Source organism: Gossypium arboreum, chromosome 7 (assembly GCF_025698485.1).
Source record: "Gossypium arboreum isolate Shixiya-1 chromosome 7, ASM2569848v2, whole genome shotgun sequence".
NCBI classification, from domain to species: domain Eukaryota; kingdom Viridiplantae; phylum Streptophyta; class Magnoliopsida; order Malvales; family Malvaceae; genus Gossypium; species Gossypium arboreum.
The window spans coordinates 27,992,638-28,009,759 of record NC_069076.1 but is presented as its reverse complement, the minus strand read 5'-3'; positions in this window follow the sequence as shown (position 1 = coordinate 28,009,759).

Below are 17,122 nucleotides of genomic sequence, written 5' to 3'. Positions count from 1 at the left end.
CGAGATAGTGAAGAATAGGGTTGACGCCACTAGGCTTCCTAGATAAGCCAACGAAGTCCTCAACGAATTATGAGAGAAAGAAATCTCACAAATTCCATAAAAGTTTAACAAAGTTTCATTAAGTGAAAAGTCTCCAAATTCCAACGTAATAATCACATCATTACAATGGCAAAAGGAAAAATCCATCACATCAAAGTATAAATAATTTCCAAACAACAAATCAAGGGAATTTTCAACTTCAATCGAATTGAGCAAAGTTATTTGAAAATTTTCAGATGACTTACCTTGATGAATATGAAGAGAAGACAATTGAGGATTGGGTTTACCTTTCTCAGTCAAAATGAATCTTCTCTCTTTGGATAGATAACGTAAGACAAACCTATTACTCCGATAAATTTGAATAGGTGGTGATGCACCATGACATGTCTTGCTCCTCGAGGGGTGGAATTCACAAAAATGAGAATGGTTAGTATTATCAAAAACTATGGACTTAAATGGAAAAGGAAAGTTACCATGGAAATTTGATTCAATTCCAAAAACATAGGTTGGCCTTACCTTCTCGAAATGAAACGAAAATTTCAGATGTGGCCAAACAAGGTGATTAATAAATAAATCAAAATTGAAACCCAAATCATTGAATTTCACCTTCTTATCAAAAGTTTGAACATCAAGCAAACATAATTTGAATGTAAATGATGCAAAGTGCTTAATGTTTCCATAAAATGAATTCATGTAGCAAATACCAGGCTTGAACACACGAACTTAATCATTTGATTTAGCAGGCAACATGTTAAATAAGGAAAATATAATCAACTCATCGCATGATTCAAATTTCACTCGTTCAATTAGACTTGAAAAATTGGCACAACCAAGCATATTCATTTTATCACCAAAGAAACGATGTAACATGTTATCATGCAAGTAAATCAAAGGAAACTTAAACATGAAAATACTCGAACAATCTTGCATCGTAATTTCTACTCGAACAGATAGATTAAAGCATGGAAATCTTGCACAAAATTTCAGAGATTTATCTTGAAGAACAAAGTCAAACAGATCAATTACTTCATGCAAAAATCTTTTAACGCATATATCGAGCAAAGAAGTTGTGATCATGCGACCTTTCAGACATTCAAATCCATCACAAATCATTTGAATAGGCACCTTTAAACAGAAAGATGAATTCAAAGAATTTTTATAATCAAACAAATCAAAACGTGAAAAACTGCTATCACACACATTCACAATTTGCACAGGATAAACCAATCCAACAGAATCAACAGAATTATCGTTATAAAACATGTCATAAGACGGAATCTTCATGACATCTATTGAAACAACATCGTTAACATTAATATGTGAACAGTAATTAACCAAATCAAAAGATGGAAGATTTTCAAAAATAAGGCCATAAAAATCTATATGAGCAACTTTGTATTCAAACGGCCTCGAATCAATAAATAAGGAATCCTTACCTTTCTTATCTTCAATTGTAAGTGGGTGGTAGTCATTCACGAACTTACATTTTTCGAACAACCTATAACACCTCTTGTTTGGAAGGTAATGTAGATGGAATTGGTCGCACAAACTTCTAGGAACCTGAAAAGTTAACTCACAAGAAGATCGAACAGGTGGGTTAGTAGAAATAATCCTCACTTGCTCACTTGTTTTCTCACTCAATTCTTTTGTTTCAATTTCTTTTTCATCTTCTTTTTCACTCTCAAATTTCTTTTCGTTCTCTTTTTCAATCTCATTTTCTTTTTCATTTTCTTTTTTCTTTTCAAAGTCTTTTTCAAAGGCTTTTTCAAGTTTTCTCAAGATTCGCTCATTTTCTCTCTTACTTGCCTCTTGCCTCTCTTTTCTTTTTATTTCGTTTTCTTTTTCTTCTTTTGCTTTTTCTTTTCTTTTCTTTGTTTTCTCTTTACAAGAATGTACAAAAGAACGATGAGAATACATTGTTCGAAAGATGAAGAACTATTTGCATATGATTCACAATCAAAACTTCATGAAGAATACTCCGAGTAAGATTTCTTTGAAGATCTAGTAGGAGTATGTCTTTCTCTTCGAACGCCATCTTGGAACGAATCAAAATCGTAATCGGCTTCTCGTCTTCTTGAATTTCTTGATGAAAAGGACTTTCGATCGAAGTCACTTCTCGAATTCATTGATGAATATGAGTCATAGTATGAATCTCTTTGTCTCAACGTAGATGGTGAAAAGGAGTCACAATTGGAACTTTTTTTCAGTTAGTAGTTGGGGGTATATCTCCATGGGGTTCTTGGTTCCGTTTTATGATTTGAAGAAACTCGATCACTTTGGTCTTGTTTAGTCGCCATTCTTCGCATTTCTTGCACCAAGTATTGGTATTCCGATTCGGTGAACTCTTTGCGTGACATGATTTTTGTTGCTAAAAAGAAAATGTTAGATCACAAAACAAAATAAGAAAAAATTAAGTACCTCACCACAAACCTCCCCTCATGTTGTTCAAAAACGAAAGGAAGAGTTAGCATACCTTTGGCCATGGCATACCTTGCATGAGCAAGACAAGGGACCAAATGAGTTACTATATTCGATTAAAGAAATTAAAATGTTTTGGATGAGGAATAATGTGTTTAAGTACCTACCATCATTTTCAACCAATTATCCCTTGATCCAACTTAGTTTTCATGTTTGTAACGATGGTCTAACGAAACTCTTTAATAAATTTATGTATGCTTGCTTTGTCCAATTGAGATTTTTGGCATATGTTCGATTGAATGAATATTTTATGAACTATCGAACACATTTGAATTTGACTACTTTGAGTTTCTTTTGACCGGCTGCGGTAAGAATTTTTCAGGTTTGTGTGACATCTTCCATCCCATTTGATCGAGGAAAACCATGCACGAGTCAAAGTTCTCCCATGGATAAACAGCTCGACTTGAGGAAAAGTCGCCTAAAAGAGGGGGGGAATGATATGAGCATGCCCCACGAACTTTATCGAGCAAGCCTGTCAAGCCGAGCATTGACATTTTGGCAAGCTAGTCCAAGCTCGTTTCCAACTCCACGAGCTCCGTCCAGCTCAAATCTAGCTTATTCGAGCTCAATCCAACTTGCCTGAGCTAAACCGAGCTCACTCCTAGCTCATATTCAGCTCACGAGCTAAACCTTAGCTCAGCTTCAGCTTAGGAGTTTAATCTCAGCTCAACTTTAGCTCACAAGCTAAAGCTTAGCTCATTTTAGTTTAACTATATTTTTTCTTTAATGCATTAAATAAAATTTGCACATATTTATTTAAGCATTAAACTTGTCTTATATTAATATTTGTTATTAATATGCCATAGTCATTACATAAATTGATTATGTTCACATAGCTGAATGTCGGTTCAACTTATGTTGGCCTTTGATGTGCTTCAAGGCTTCATGATCGGAATGAATAACGAATTCCTTAGGCCACAAGTAATGTTGCCATGTCTCAAGGGCTCGTATGAGCGCGTACATCTCTTTATCATACACCGGATAGTTGAGTACAGCTCCATTGAGTTTTTCACTAAAGTAAGCCATAGGACGTCCGTCTTGTGTCAACACGGCCTCGATTCCAATGCCCGAAGCATCGCACTCGATCTCAAAAGTCTTCGAGAAATCTAGAAGGGTAAGCAAAGGAGCGTTATTGAGGCAATCTTTGATTTTTATAAATAATTTCTCTTGTTCATCGTTCCAAATAAAAGAAGAATTTTTCTTAATAACACTCGTAACTGGAGCAGCAATTGTGCTAAAATTCGAAACGAATCGTCGGTAGAAACTTGCTAGGCCATGGAAACTTCAAACTTGCGTAACGCTCGTAGGCCTTGGCCAATCTCGTATGGCCTTAATCTTCTCTTGATCTACTTCGAGACCATCCGCACTAACTACAAATCCTAGAAAAACAGTTTTGTTAGAACAAAAAGAACATTTCTTTAAATTAGCATATAAGGTCTCTTTTCGCAAAACTTTTAAAACAGATTTGAGATGACTTACATGTTCTTCCATAGATTTGCTGTAAATCAATATATCGTCGAAATATACCACACAAAAATTACCGATGAAAGGCCTTAAGACATGGTTCATTAGTCTCATGAACGTACTTGGAGCGTTGGTAAGGCCAAAAGGCATAACCAGCCATTCGTATAGTCCGTGCTTGGTCTTGAATGCTATTTTCCATTCGTCTCCTTCTCGCATCCAAATTTGGTGGTAGCCACTCTTCAAATCGATTTTTGAGAACACTTTGGCCCCACTAAGCTCATCTAACATGTCATCTAAGCGAGGAATGGGATGACGGTATTTGATTGTTATCTTGTTAACGGCTCAGCAATCCACGCACATGAGCCATGTTCCATCCTTTTTCGGTACCAATAATACGGGAACAGCACAGGGACTTAGGCTCTCGTGAATGTAGCCTTTTTCCATTAGCTCATTGACTTGTCTTTGCAACTCCTTGGTCTCCTTCGGATTGGCTCGGTAAGCAGGTCGATTTAATCGCTCCTGGCATGAAATCAATTTGATGCTCGATTCCACGAAGTGGTGGAAGACCACTTGGGGTTTCTTCCAAAAAAACGTCTTGGAAATCCTGCAACAAAGACAAAATAGGAGGGGGTAGGGTATCGGGTAAATCGTTAGTAGAAATTAATGCTTCCTTATACAAAAGTACAAGAACAGTTCGATTCATCACCAAAGTCTTCCTCACATCACTAACTCTTGCAAAAACACTCATTTTCTCGATTTTCTTTTCTTTTTCTTCCTTTTCTTGGATATTTTTCTTGTCACTCTCTTTTGTTTTCTTTTTCTTATTTTTCTCTTCTTTTATTTTTTTACAACTTTCTTTTTCTTTTTCTCTCATTTGCTCAATAGAAGCTTTTAGCTTGATTTGGTCTTCATACACTTGTTTGGGAGTCAATGGCGCCAACGTCACATTCTTTCCCATGAATTTGAATGTATACCGGTTGGTATACCCGTCGTGTTGAACTCGTCTATCAAACTGCCACGGTCGGCCAAGTAGCAAATACCCCGCATGCATCGGTATGACGTCACAAAGAACTTCATCCGAATACTTGCCGATGTTGAAAGAGACAAGTACTTGCTTCGTTACCTTAAGCTCTCCTCTGTCATTGAGCCATTAAAGTTTGTAGGGGTTCGGATGCTTGGTAGTAGGCAAACCAAGTCTTTCAACCATCATGGTACTTGCTACATTGGTACAGCTGCCTCCGTCGATAATGACGCTACAGACTTTGCCTCCGACTTGGCACCGAGTGTGGAAGATATTCTCTCGTTGTAGATTATTCTCCGTGCCTTGGAGACTTAGACTTCGTTTTACAACAAGTAGTTCTCCTTCCATGGGTTGTTCCACGTCCTCCTCAACTTCGGAAGCCGATTCAGATTCTTTCTCCTCCTCATCCTCCGTTTCAATCTCGCCATCGGCTCGCAATACCATGGTCCTTCGATTTGGGCAATGGTTTGCTATGTGGCCTCTTTTGAGACACTTAAAACACTTAATATCCCGATTTCGATTGTATGTCGATTCGGGTGCCTTGCCTTTGTTCATTTCGGTGATGGGCTTGTTGGTTTTTGGAGGTATCGTGGTCTCCTTCCCTCGAGGATTGGCAGGTCCTTGACTTGATCCTTGGCTCCACTTTCAAGGGTTGGAAGTGGGAAACCCTCGACTTAGGCCTTTTCTCTTGAGTTGTCTTTCCACCTTGATAGCCATATAGACCATATCAACCACTTCAATGTAGTGTTGTAATTCCACTACGTTTGCTATATCTCGATTTAGACCAGCCAGGAATCGCGCCATCGTTGCTTCAGGATCTTCTTGGACATCCGCTCGAATCATCGCGATTTCCATCTCTTTGTAGTAATCCTCGACACTTTTGGACCCCTTGCGTGAGATTTTGGAGTTTTTGGTGCAACTCCCGATGGTAGTATGCAGGGATAAATCGTCGCCTCATCACCGCCTTCATTTCGGTCCATGTAGAGATAGGACGTTCATCATTACACCTCCGACTAGTGGTCAGTTGTTCCCACCAAATCATGGCGTAGTTCGAAAACTCTATTGCTGCTAGTTTTACCTTTTTATTCTCGAAGTAATTGTGACAATCGAACACCAACTCTATCTTTTTTTCCCACTCAAGATAGGCCTCCGGATCCGATCTACCTTGAAACGGTGGAATAGACAGTTTAATGTTCTTGAGATCATCATCTTCGCGTCTTCGATCTCGTTGTCGGTGTTGCCTACGTCGATCACTAGCATTAGACTCTTGTTCACTTTCAAGATCACTAAGGTCATTTGCTTCATCGTCTTGGACCCTTCGTCTTCCCGGTTCGATTTGGCCTCTCCGTCTTGGTCTAACCCCTCGGTGCTCTTTCACATTGGCCATTCACTTCAACTTGGAACAAACGGTCTTGATAGGATTGAGCCTTGATTTAGGAGTCGCTCCATTTCTCGTAATAAGGCTTGCATGTTTAAGTCGGGGCGTTACGAATGGGTTGTCTTGCTTGGATGATCTTCCACGCCAGTGATCGACTCTTGTGACATTAAAACGTTGTTAAAGTAAACCTCACCACAAAACCTCACAATCTCTCGAAAAGGAAAAGAAGTTGTTTCTCTCACACTCGTGTTTACACTCGAAATTAGGCTTTTACCTCCACTCTATTGCACTTACAACTCTCGTGCCTTTTACCTCTCTTAACCTTTTCTCGTGATTTCGTAAGCAGATTCGTTAAGGCTTAGTCCTTGGTCTAGGTGGTCGGTTCAAAAGGAGTAACAAGTGATTGATGTATTCGGTTTTCGGGTAGGCTGAAAGAATAGGGAATTGGGTTAAAAGTGTGGCCTATTAGGAAGGGTAGGATAGAAGATGGATCGGAAACTATATCAAATCAAAGCTTGACGATCAACTAACAATTGAATTGCATAAATCACTTTTTTTTCGATTTTTTTTCGAAATTTTTTTTTCAAACTTGTATAACTTTTTTTTTGTACTATATCAGCAAACTAAATACAATAGAAGCACTTTTGTACACGATTTTTTCTTCTGCGTGTAGATTTTTGCTTTTATAATAACAGCAACAAACCAATCAAAATGAGAAAACTTCGATATCTGAAATTTTTTTCTATACTCTTTTTTCTCGACCTACCTCGGGAATGCTCCGCTTCGAACGTCTAAGCTTCTCATTTTAAGTAGCTCTGATACCAGATGATACGAACCGTCTCGGGAAGAGTCGAGTCGTATGAAGATTGCCCGATCATCTACGAGAAGTTACGTTAGGATTAGTTGAGTTGTAGGTATAGTCGAGTAGAAAGAGGGGTACGAATGGAATGGTAAGAACGAAAGGGAAGGATAAAAAATGGTATGAACAAATTGGTCGGTTTAGGTTCGATTAGGTAAAGAAGGAAGAACGGGTTTGAACTACTAAAGGGACTTTCAAGAACCAATTACCGAAATGGTATCGACCCGTTGAGTTAGCCTTTTGAGTTCGGTTATAGGTTTGGTAAGGAAACCTCGACCCACTATCTAACAAGATAGGAACCTCGGTATGTTGAATGCCACACTACGAATAGTGATAAGTTCGATGCGACAAAGAACACGGTTGACACAACTAGAACGCTAGGAACGCCAAACGAATCTTTGAACGAAATATAAGAAAAGTTTGCCTCACGATTTTGGCAGCATAACATTAACAAAAGTTTCAAAAGTTCTTTACAAAGTAACACAAGCCACAATTTATAGTGAATGCAAGGGATAGCCGAATAGGCTCTTGAGGTAGCTAAATGGTTTTTGAAAATTCCAGAATTTTTGATGAAGCTTCCTTGAAGTTTCTTGTGCATGGAGAACGGCAAGGGGCAGCTTCTAGATGCCTTGATTCAATAGAAAAATTGAATGAATTGTTTGGGAGCTGAAATGCCATCAATAGGTTCGGCCAAATGCTTGAATTTGGAATTAATGCTGCTACTTGATTCAGCCGAATGTTCATGTGATTAAGGAGCTATCTAGAGTACTTCAATAGTCTTAGAATGTGAACAAACCGATTTGAACTGCCACACATGTGTGAACAAACAAAACCGAACAACCCTTGGTGTGAAAGGAATAATCGGGTGGGTGTGAACAGCCTTAATTTGTCTTGGGCAGCCAATCGGTCTTCTTGAAGAGTTGTAAGGTTTGGCTGAATGGTCACTTAGGGAACACCAAAGAGCAGCACACCAATTGTAAGTCATCCATACACCTATGCCGTCCAAGGGGTAATGTACCTACAACATTTAATTCAGCAAATTAAATCCCTTTTAGACACATTAAATTCGGCAACATAGACAAATAAATCTTGCACCATAAATTAGGCTGGACATAATTAATCTTTGTAATAGTTAAGACATATTTAATTGGTCTTAATTAATTAAGTACTTAATTTAGAACATAATTAAAACATGTCCAGATTATGACAAATTAATTATTAAAACAAATAACTAATAAAACTAACAGCAACTTAAATGATTTATTCCAGCATAATAAATGCAATAATGAAATGAGCTGAAACGAGCTCGTTGAGCTAAGTTGAGTTGAAGTTGAGCTGATTTGAGCTTGAAGGAGTATGCATGGTTTGCTTGGCTTGCTGGTCCAAGAGCTTTCAAGAAGCAACGGTTTCACCCCAAACTCTCTCAACTAAAGCTGTTGTTGCGTCTTTGAATCTCTTTGCTCGAGCTCGGGTGATCGGTCCTACGGGCAATTCGAGAGGATCTTCATTGGCAGCCGACAACTCAGGAGGGGTGGTTGTATCAGCTCCTGCCATTATTTACGTTAAAACATCCTTTTGAACAAATCAAACGCTACTTCATAGACGATCGGGCAAATTCACATACGACTCGACTCACCCCGAGGAGGATCGTATCATTTGGTATCAGAGCTACAAAAACGAGGAGTACGAGCATTCAAAATTACTCCAAGAATAGTTTGTGACTCATCAAGTAAGTTTCAAAAAAAATGAAAAAAAAATGAAAAAATTTCAAACAAAAATTCTGAAAAAAAAACAAAATCTGAAAATTTGAACATAATTTTACTTCTTCTCCATTTTTCAATCCTGAAACCTTTACCCTCTCATCCACTTCCATCCTTGACCTTTTCACCACACTATACCCGAATTATTCTCTTTCTTGTAAGCCTACCCAATTGTAAATCACATCATCCCTTGTTACCTGATGCGATCCCAGTCGCATCATGCTTTGGTACATCTCGACGACATCGAGATTGGCCTAAACTCGAGGGGCCCAAATGCAAAATGAGACCTTTAAATTCATTTATGCTGTTGGAATAAAGACTTGATTTATCATAGTCACTTTAGTCTTTAATTATGTCTTATTTATTAAATACATATTTTAATTATGACATGCATTATGTGTTCTGCATTTAATAAAGTCATACATTATGTGACTCCGATGTTAGTTTAAGTCGGCTTCATTAAATTAAGTCTTGCATTAAGTAACTCATTTGTTCATTTAGTTTGCATTTTAAACCATGCATTTAAGCATCTTAGTTTAATAAATGAGTTGCTGGACATTTATTCAACTCATCTTAGTTTAATTAATAAGTGTTTTTGTTGAACTTTATTTAATAGTTGCTTCTTTAAATAATCTAGTTCCTAGGATAATTTATTGATGCATGAATTTAAGTTCATTTAATAATGCTTCTCTTAATTAAACTTGTTGCTGGAATAAATGATGCATAAGTGTTAGTTCATTTATTTAAGTTAGTTGTTAATTTGTTTTAAGCTTAATAAATGAATAAATGTGACGGTTACATGTGTTAATTGCAGGTGACTTTTTAGCTCCCATCTATTATTATTAAAGGCTGTTATGCATTCAATAAGGTGACTTTTCAAGAGATTTCAGTTACAAAAGAGAGGGTTGTTACAAAGAGGCTTTAAATATCATTAAGAAGTTGTTTCTATCAATTAAAGGAGAGCATTACTCTTCTTTAAATTAGGCAGCAACTTTGTTTCATCTTCCATAACTGTTTGCTTCATGAGTAATCACTACATGCATTCAATTCTCCATCAAAGAAGCTGGTGTCTTTTCGGTTGCTCATGGAGACTTCAAAAGACTTTGAAAGCAACTTAATTGAAGAAGTAAATCGCATTGAAGGCTGGAGTTACTTGGAATAGAATTTCTATAGTTGTGACTTTTCATTAGGCCTCATTATTAGCTTTATTAAAAGTGACCTTTCAGCTAGCTTTCCTTTTGACACTATAAATTCATGTAACCAGCCTTTTGAAGGGACACTACTTTTTGGAATATTTTTGTTAATGATATTCTGCCAAATTTGTGAGGCAAACTTTTCTCTGTTTTCGTTCAAAGATTTATTGGCTACCTAGTGTTCTAGTTGTGTCATCCATTTTCTTTGTTGAAAATCGAACTTATCACTACTCGTAGTGTGGCGTTCAAACATGCCAAGGTTCCTACTTTGCTAAGTAGTGGGTCGAGGTTCTCATATTCTCCATCCGACCACCTTGAAAACTTATAAACATTTGGGTCAATATTTTCTAATATTGGTTCGTGTTTGTTTTTGAGATCATTTTCATTTCCATTCCATTCCATTTTTTTCATTTCATTATAACCAAACCTACAAAAACTTTATATCCATAAATCCATCTACATAAACTTCATATTTATAAACCCATCTTTGAATCCTTTTACATAGCTTTCGCCATTATTTACGTTAAAACATCCTTTTGAACAAATCGAATGCTACTCCTTCGTAGACGATCAGGCAAACTCACATACGACTCGACTCACCCCGAGGCGGATCGTATCATTACTCATTTGAAACCGACCACCTAGACTAAGGTTAAGCCTTGGCGAATCTGCTTACGAAATCACGAGAAAGGTAAAGAGAGGTAAAAGGCACGAGTGTTGTGAGAGCATTAGAGTGTTGAAAAAGTCGATCTTTAGTGCAAACACGAGTGTGAGTGCCATTCAAATTTTATTGTGAGTGACTAGTGAGGTTTGTGGTAAGGTATTCATTTTCTGTTTTGTTTTATTCATTTTTCTTTTCATCTATTAATCATGTCTCGAGAAGAGTTTTCAGCCTTTGAATTTCAATATTTGTTGAAAGAGATGGAGTGCATGCTCGATCGAAAAATCAAGCTTGTCCAAGAAAAGCTAGACCATTGAGCAAGAGTTCAACGAAAGCAAATTGTTCCAAGTCAGAAAAAGGAGTCAAGAACATCACGGAGACACACATCTGATGACTACTCGAGAAGAGATTTCTATCGTGATACCTATTTGACAAGAAGTTCGAGTAGAAAGAAAGAAAGCTTCGAGTTTAAGGTCTTTCGAGATAACGAATGAGGGAGCCCAAGTAACTCTTTGTATGCATCCACGAAGACTCATTCTCGAAGAATTGATCGTGAACTCTATCTAAATGATTTCACATCTTTCAACAAAATACTTATCATGCTGATTCACTTGTATTATCTTCAAGTTGTAAAGAAAATGAGAGAAAAGAAATGAAAGAGAGGCAAGAGGCGAGTAAGAGAGAAAATGAGAGATTCTTGAAAGAGATTGAGAAAGTCATTGAAAAAGCTATTGAAAAAGAAAAAGAACAAAAAGAGAGTGAAAGAAAAGAGAGGCAAAAGATGATCATGAGAGAAAACGAGTGGATTCTAAAAGAAATCGAGAGAAGCGAAAAAGAAAAAGAGTGTGCAAGAAAGTAAAGTTGAAAAGAGAGTGAGCAAAAGAAAGCGTGGAAGAAACAATTGTTCTTGAAGAAAAGAAATGAAAGAAAAAGTTGATAGAGGGCAAGAAAAGAGAGTGTTGTTTCCACTAACCAATCATGAATTCTTCTCGTCTTACCTCTTCTTTTCGTGTTCCTAACAATCAGTGACGAACTTCAACTTCAATACTTTCCGATGAGAGATGCTTTTGTATGATCGAGAAAAGGAAAGGTTGAAGATAAAATCAACCGCAAGTATTCAAAGATAAGGAATCTTTAGAAATCGAGCCACGGCAAACAGGTTTGAAAGTTGTCGGTAAAATTTTCGATGGCTTAATTTATAAAAGATCCCCTTATTTTGATTTAATTAACCTTTATTCTTTGTTTGTGGTTGATAAGTCCATTCTAAGAGGAAGTATGAGGCAGTGTTCTCTTGAGTTGTTTTGTGGTGTAAAACTTGTTGATGATGTCCGATTAAATCGGCAAGCACATAATATCATCTTACATGGTAACTATTCTTCACGAAAGACATTTAAGTTGTTTGATTGTGGTGATTATGTGAATCAACTACTGCCTTGTGCAAAATCTTTAAATTTATGCCCATCATCTCGATGAATGTAAGGAGTTTGGATTATTTGTTTTTGTATATGCACAAATTCTTTTGGATCAGCATGTTTGAAATCATGACACGCATGAAACCTTTGTTGCATTTTCTAGCAAGTGAACAAACTTATGTGTTTAAACCTAGAATTTGCTATTTTGGTTCGATATGTGAAAAATTCAAGCATTCCAAATTTTGTGCGACCAATTTTTGTTTGATTGATGCTTGGCTTTTGACTAAGGGAGCAAAATTTAAAAATTATGAATACAATATAAAATCGTTCCTTGATCATTTTATTTGGCTATCCATAAATTTCTTGTATCATTTTAAAAAGGTAAGGCCAACTCATATTTTTGATCCTGGCATTGATTCAGCATGTCCCTTAAAGTTGAACATCTACAGTGTCACTAACCCCTTTACTTTTCGTGAAGGTGATACTTTGAGAAACGCGAGTTGTTCTTGTATTTCTCCTACATTTCAGGTTACTTCAAGTAAAGAGCTACGACTTTACTATCTTTCCGAAGAGAGGAGGTTTACGTTGATTGAAAAAGGTACTGCTCAAACCGATCCACATTCATTCATTCATATGGGAAAACAAGGTGAGTTTTCTGAATCTTTTAAGATTCAACCACCCCCTTTGAATGTTGATGGAAACATTGTTGATGTTTTGGTTTCTGAAACGCATTCGTACCTTGATGAGATTTATTGTTTTTTTTATTATTAGTAATGGATGGTTTGAAAATGATGAGAACATTACTAACAATGGTTGTGTCGTTGATGTGCATTCTTTGATCTGTAGAAAAACCACATGTTTAAACAAGGCTGTGCACATAAAACTTGTGATGTATGAGTGTTTTATTTATATGCATGCTCTATTACCAAATTTGGATATCCAACTTGCAAAGGTAAAACTTGTCAAGTATTTTGAATTCGGCAATCTATCAAGTGCTCAAGTATGCACCAAGACTTCGAAAAGGAATTGTTCATTCTTGACTCATCATTTTATTACTCCTTGTCTTTATGATGATGATAATATTTTCTTGTGTCAAGCTATGAATAAAATTTCAGAAAGTTCCTCCTGGTTTAACCTTCATTGTATCACTAACTTGTTTTATTCTTTTGTAAGTGACAATGTGAGGTGGTACCCTTTTAAAGAGGGAGGGCTGATTTTTGATCCTGAGAAATTTTTTTTGAGAAAATGGCCCGATTTGAGGACAAATCATCTTCAAGAATGCGATCCCGGTCGCATCATGTTTCGGTACATCTCGACGACATCGAGATTGGCCTAAACTCGAGGGGCCCAAATGCAAAATGAGACCTTTAAATTCATTTATGTTGTTGGAATAAAGACTTGATTTATCTTAGTTACTTTAGTCTTTAATTATGTCTTATTTATTAAATACATATTTTAATTATGACATGCATTATGTGTTCTGCATTTAATAAAGTCATACATTATGTGACTCCGATGTTAGTTTAAGTCACTTCATTAAATTAAGTCTTGCATTAAGTAACTCATTTGTTCATTTAGTTTGCATTTTAAACCATGCATTTAAGCATCTTAGTTTAATAAATGAGTTGCTGGACATTTATTCAACTCATCTTAGTTTAATTAATAAGTGTTTTTGTTGAACTTTATTTAATAGTTGCTTCTTTAAATAATCTAGTTCCTAGGATAATTTATTGATGCACAATTTAAGTTCATTTAATAATGCTTCTCTTAATTAAACTAGTTGTTGGAATAAATGATGCATAAGTGTTAGTTCATTTATTTAAGTTAGTTGTTAATTTGTTTTAAGCTTAATAAATGAATAAATGTGACGGTTACATGTGTTAATTGCAGGTGACTTTTTAGCTCCCATCTATTATTATTAAAGGCTGTTATGTATTCAATAAGGTGACTTTTCAAGAGATTTCAGTTACAAAAGAGAGGGTTGTTACAAAGAGGCTTTAAATATCATTAAGAAGTTGTTTTTATCAATTAAAGGAGAGCATTATTCTTCTTTAAATTAGGCAGCAACTTTGTTTCATCTTCCATAACCGTTTGCTTCATGAGTAATCACTACATGCATTTAATTCTCCATCAAAGAAGCTGGTGTCTTTTCGGTTGCTCATGGAGACTTCAAAAGACTTTGAAAGCAACTTAATTGAAGAAGTAAATCATATTGAAGGCTGGAGTTACTTGGAATAGAATTTCTATAGTTGTGACTTTTCATTAGGCCTCATTATTAGCTTCATTAAAAGTGACCTTTCAGCTAGCTTTCCTTTTGACACTATAAATTCATGTAACCAGCCTTTTGAAGGAGACTACTTTTTGGAATATTTTTGTTAATGATATTCTGCCAAATTTGTGAGGCAAACTTTTCTTTGTTTTCGTTCAAAGATTTGTTGGCTACCTAGTGTTCTAGTTGTGTCATCCATTTTCTTTGTTGAAAATCAAACTTATCACTGCTCGTAGTGTGGCGTTCAAACATGCCAAGGTTCCTACTTTGCTAAGTAGTGGGTCAAGATTCTCATATTCTCCATCCGACCACCTTGAAAACTTATAAACATTTGGGTCAATATTTTCTAATATTGGTTCGTGTTTGTTTTTGAGATCATTTTCATTTCCATTCCATTCCATCTTTTCGTTTCATTATAACCAAACCTACAAAAACTTTATATCCATAAACCCAACTACATAAACTTCATATCCATAAACCCATCTTTGAATCCTTTTACATAGCTCCTGCCATTATTTACGTTAAAACATCCTTTTGAACAAATCGAATGCTACTTCTTCATAGATGATCGGGCAAATTCACATACGACTCGACTCACCCCGAGGCGGATCGTATCAACAAATGTCGCGAGTACCCTTCCTAGTTGAAAGACTTGATTTGCCGACAAGTGTTCATCCGAGTCCATACAAGCTACAATGGCTTAATGATGGAATTGAGCTAAAGGTAACTGATACGATCCACCTCGGAAGAGTCGAGTCGTATTAGTGTGCCCGATCGTCAACAAGAAGTTACGTTAGGTTTAATTGAAAAGGTCAGATGAAGGAAAGAAGGGTATTGGTTTTGGGTTCAGATTAGAATAGGTAAGAAGAGTTTGAAAATTCGGGTTTGGGGTCCGAATAGGTATGGATGAAGGAATTGGTTCAATTAGGTAAATGGAGAAATGGGGTTGAACAAAAAGTGCAAACAAGAACCAATACCGATTTGGTATCGACCCATTGTTTATAAGCTCTTTTATTTCGGTTTGGAATTGGTAAAGGAAAAACCTCGACCCACTATCTAACAAGATAGGAACCTCGGTATGTTTGAACGCCACACTACGAGTAGTGATAAGTTCGGTTTCGACAAAGAGCAACGGCTGACACACTAGAACGCTAGGAAGCCAATCGAATCTTTGAACGAAATTTGAGAAAAGTTTTTTTTTGCCTAACAAATTTGGCAGCATAACATTAACAAAAGTCCAAAAAGTTCTTTTTAAAGTAACACTAGCCACAATTTATAGTGAATGCAAGGGATAGCCGAATAGGCTCTTGAGGCGACTAAATGGTTTCGAAAATTCCAGAATTTTGATGAAGCTTCCTTGAAGTTTCTTGTGCATGGAGAATGGTAAGGGCAGCTTCTAGATTCCTTGATTCAATAGAAAATTGAATGAATTGTTTGGGAGCTGAAATGCCATCAATAGGTTCGCCAAATGCTTGAATTTGGAATTAATCTTTGCTTGATTCAGCCGAATGTTCATGTGATTAAGGAGCTGTCTAGAGCACTTCAATAGTCTTAGAATGTGAACAAACCGGTTTGAACAGCCGGACATGTGTGAACAAACAAAACTGAACAGCCCTTGGTGTGAAAGGAATAATCGGGTAGGTGTGAACAGCCTTAATTTGTCTTGGGCAGCCAATCCGTCTTCTTGAAGAGTTGTAAGGTTTGGCTGAATGGTCACTTAGGGAACACCAAAGATCAGCACACCAATTTTAAATCATCCATGCACCTATGCTGCGTCAAGGGTAATGTACCTACAACATTTAATTCAGCAAATTAAATCCCTTTTAGACACATTAAATTCGCAACATAGACAAATAAATCTTACACCATAAATTAGGCTGGACATAATTAATCTTTGTAATAGTTAAGACATATTTAATTGGTCCTAATTAATTAAGTACTTAATTTAGAACATAATTAAAACATGTCCAGATTATGACAAATTAATTATTAAAACAAATAACTAATAAAACTAACAGCAACTTAAATGATTTATTCCAGCATAATAAACGCAATAATGAAATGAGCTGAAATGAGCTCGTTGAGCTAAGTTAAGTTGAAGTTGAGCTGATTTGAGCTTGAAGGAGTATGCATGGTTTGCTTGGCTTGCTGGTCCAAGAGCTTTCAAGAAGTCCAGCAACGGTTTCACCCCAAACTCTATCAACTAAGGTTGTTGTTAAGTCTTTGAATCTCTTTGCTCGAGCTCGGGTGATCGATCCTACAGGCAATTCAAAAGGATCTTCATTGGCAGCCGACAACTCGGGAGGTGTGGTTGTATCATTCCCCCTCTCTTCGAAGTGATTTGCCCCCAAATCGTCACCTATATCATAGAAAGAGAGATCAGCTACATTAAAGGTAGCACTAACATTGTACTCACCTGGGAGATCAAGTTTATAAGAATTATTGTTTATTCGTTCCAAAACTTGAAACGGCCCATCTCCTCCCGGCAATAACTTCGACTTTTGCTGAGCCGGAAACCTTTCTTTTCGTATATGAACCCACACCCAATCTCCGGGTTCAAAACTACTCGTTTTGGCCTTTGTTCGCAT